Source organism: Gavialis gangeticus, unplaced genomic scaffold (genome assembly GCF_001723915.1).
Source record: "Gavialis gangeticus isolate Ggan-Ray unplaced genomic scaffold, GavGan_comp1, whole genome shotgun sequence".
In the NCBI taxonomy this organism is placed as follows: Eukaryota; Metazoa; Chordata; order Crocodylia; family Gavialidae; genus Gavialis; species Gavialis gangeticus.
This window is the reverse complement of record NW_017729025.1, coordinates 14,843,885-14,847,285: the sequence shown is the minus strand read 5'-3', so window position 1 is coordinate 14,847,285 and position 3,401 is coordinate 14,843,885. Positions and strand designations below refer to the sequence as shown.

General features: G+C 41.9%; 1 protein-coding gene across 2 annotated transcripts in view; it reads left to right on the top strand.

Annotated features, from left to right (window-relative positions):
* The window catches only part of FBXO34 (F-box protein 34), a 58,967-nt gene that overhangs the window by 29,126 nt on the left and 26,440 nt on the right, over positions 1-3,401 (top strand). The window lies entirely within an intron of this gene.

Genomic DNA, 3,401 nt, shown 5'->3' with positions numbered 1-3,401 from the left:
TCAAATGGCTTTGTGGGCCAAACAACTTGGATGTGGCTTGGAAGAAGTCTCAAACACCCATGTGTGGCGGTAGCATTTTTTTAACATTGATAAATTAGGTTCATTAATAACATCTAACATTTAGAGAGAAATCCAATCCTCTACAATATACGTAAGACAGATATATTTTATCTTCTATCAGCAGTGCTCCCTTAATGCAGGTCCGTGTCCACAGGAGCCTTGTGTTCTCTTTCTCTTCCTGTCAGTCTCTGGAAGTTCCTTTTATGCTTCTGTTGAACGCTTTTGTGATGTTTCATCTCTATGTAATTCACCCTTTTTCCCTAGAGTTCTGCATAATACAAACCTGGCTATCACTTACCCATTTCTGTTTTTAAGTTTTTGAAATTTATTCTGATTTTTTTTGTTCTGAAGTGTTAGCTCCTAAAACTGTCACTTCTTCTTTTTTTTCCCCCATCAATATTCAAAAAAAGTTTCTCAAACTTTCTGGTTTGGGGGCAGGAAAAGATTCTCTCTCTTTTAAAGCAAATTCCATCAAATTTTCAAGTAAGAATCTCTTTCCTTCTCCCCCATAGAACGCTGACTTGCTAGGACAACACTTCTCATACTAAAACTTCCCAAACTTTTTGAAAACGGTCAGTGATGCATATTATTTATTTATTTATTTATTTATTTATTTATTTATTTATTTTTAAAGAGTGTCACTTCTTCTCTTCCCGGCTTTTACGGTTGTAACTCTTGCAGCCCCTGCAAGATAAGTGATTAGTAGCAGTAGCCATCTTTTGCCTGTACCTACTTAAGCACCACAGCAACTCTGCAGCTAAATGTTGCATAGTAACTACTTCTTTTCAGTCACTTTGGGCTTGCTACAGCTCATGTAGCAGGTAGGACCAGAGGAGGAGGTAGGCTGCCACCACCCAGAGACCAGAATCCTGTGTGGTCCATGTGATGTAACTTTTTGCAATGGCAATTATTGATTGCATTAACTCTGTTTCCTTGCAGGATGAAGCAGAACAAACCTAGTTCTTATTCAGCCTGGAGGAAACTAGCAGGTGTTATCTGTAGCCAAATCTCACAGGGCACCTGAAATTCGTGGGAAGTAGATCAGGGAAAACTCTCGTGCTAAAACTGATTGTGAGATCTCAGAAAGGTTTTATGTTACTAACGTGCGGCTCAACCAATCTGGTCTTTTAGTTTTCTGCTCTTGATGGGAAGTTTTCTGGATCCTGTGAAGTATGGTGTGAGCTACTGATCAAGAAAGCAAGTCTTTAAAGCAATCGAGGCTCATGGTAGAGGTGATATCTTTTATTAGACCAACAAGATCTTTGCAAAAAAATGTCTTTAATTGCTGCAGTTTGAGATAGTATCCTGCAGTGACCTGCTCTATGGGAGGAAGACTGATTCTCTGTGTGATGCTTTATTAGAACAAGACTGTTAAAGTTACTCCCGTGAGCTTTTTTTTTGAACGCACTTCTTAGCATCTGTTGGATCTACCAGACACTTCACCTTCTTAACTGATTCGTTACCTTATTTTTCCCTCCCCTTATTTGGCCTCATCTCTTACGTTGCACTCAATAAGTAAGAACTTTGTCATCTGACCTGTCACATTTTGATGCCTATAATGTTTTAAAAAAAAAAAATAGTTGCCAGGTGAGTTGCTGGATCTTGGAGAAGGCTTGTTCCACAGACATTAAAAAAAAAAAAAATAAGGTTTTTGACATGCTCCCTATCATTCATAGTAAGGTTGCCTAGAGATGAGTTGATTTAAGTGCCTCTCTCCTTGGGCTTGTACAAGGTGCTAAGGGTGGGTCATGGTACCTGGATGAACTAGACTTTTTCAACCTTGATCTCAGCCTCTCTCTTGGCAGCCTGCTCAGACCCTGGTGCCTGCATGTCTTTGGATGACCCACTGGAACTCACCCCATGTGAGTTGTGACTTGACTTTTGAGGAATTAACCATTAGATAAACTCTGGTCAAAACCTACTGATCACTTGTGTGAGGATGTAGTTGCAGTGTGAATAAAAATGATGATTTTTCTTGTCTTTTAAACATTATTTTAATTTTAAAATCTTTTAAAAATAAGTCTAGTTCACTTTGTTGTGGCAGGGCCTCAGTCTTAAGGTTAAAGCCTAAGCTTACAGTTATGTATTGAAATCTAAATTTAAAGCAAAATAGTATTCTCCGGCAGTGGATCTTTTTGTTCAGCATTTAGCTGACGTGCAGTGACCGTCACCTTCTGAATGCTTCTCCTAGCCATAGAAAATAATAATCAGTGGCATAATGATGGTGGGGTGACCAGGGCAGCCCTGGGCACCAACTTGGTGGAGGAGCGGGGTGTGGGGGGACGCAAAATTAAAAAGGCTGCTGCCGGCAGCCATGTGAGTTGCTGACACTCGCACAAGTGGTGTGGCAGCAACAGGACATCCCTGTCCCCTGGGCACCTGACCACATCACCACACTGCTCTGTGTGTGCGGTATGTATTTGTGTAGGAAGCAGTCGTTATGGTATTGCTTTTAGCCTTGCCCCTGGCTTTTATTGCTCCTGTACTTTGGATCTTTTAAATCCTGTGTGGTTCTGACCCTGATGTGGTAAAATACCAAGTGCCCTCGTCTAGTTGGCATCCACTTCCTCTAGCTTTCAGCCCAGGGTGTCTTCTCAAATGCATGCTTTACTGCTGAAAATACTCATGCATCTCCCTGTTCTGGTCTTGATGTTGACCCATCCATTCAGCAATGCTTCAAAGCCCAAAAAGATGCAGGTCTTTCCTTCTGACATGGAGACTCTCACCATTATACAGGTAACCCCCGCTATTTGAGGTTTCAAATATTTGCGAATGCTGAACCCGCATTTTTAAATACACTTTTATACACTTACAGGAGCTCCCGCCACCACTGGAGCCATGCCCACCCCTCCTAGCCGCCAGGGGCACTGCATTCATGAACGCAGTGCCTTATTCATGGATTTCGCCATTCGCGGAGGATATGAGAACATATCCCTTGCGAGGGTTGCCTGTATTGGGTTAAAGCATGGTTACAGGACATCTGCAGATGGTTTTGTGCCAGCGAGAAATCAGTGACTGTTGAAACAAATTGACTTTTTCTCTCTAGCTTTCCTCCTCTGAGAGAATCATAAAGCATGTTAACACACACTCAGGGTTCTCTTCAAGCAGTGATTTGCACTGCAGAGTGGAGAAAAACCATCCATCTCATTAAAATACTTTAGAAGTACTAACACTGAAGAGGGCACCTGAAATCGGTGCAGCGTAACGGGCCAAAAAATGGTCCTACGATGTGATAAATACTAGGGTGCCGTGTAGTTGAGAGATTCCAGAATTGGGATCTCTGTCTGGTAGAAAAACCAGGCACCTCCACTGATGGTCTCTCATCACCCTGTTGGATAATG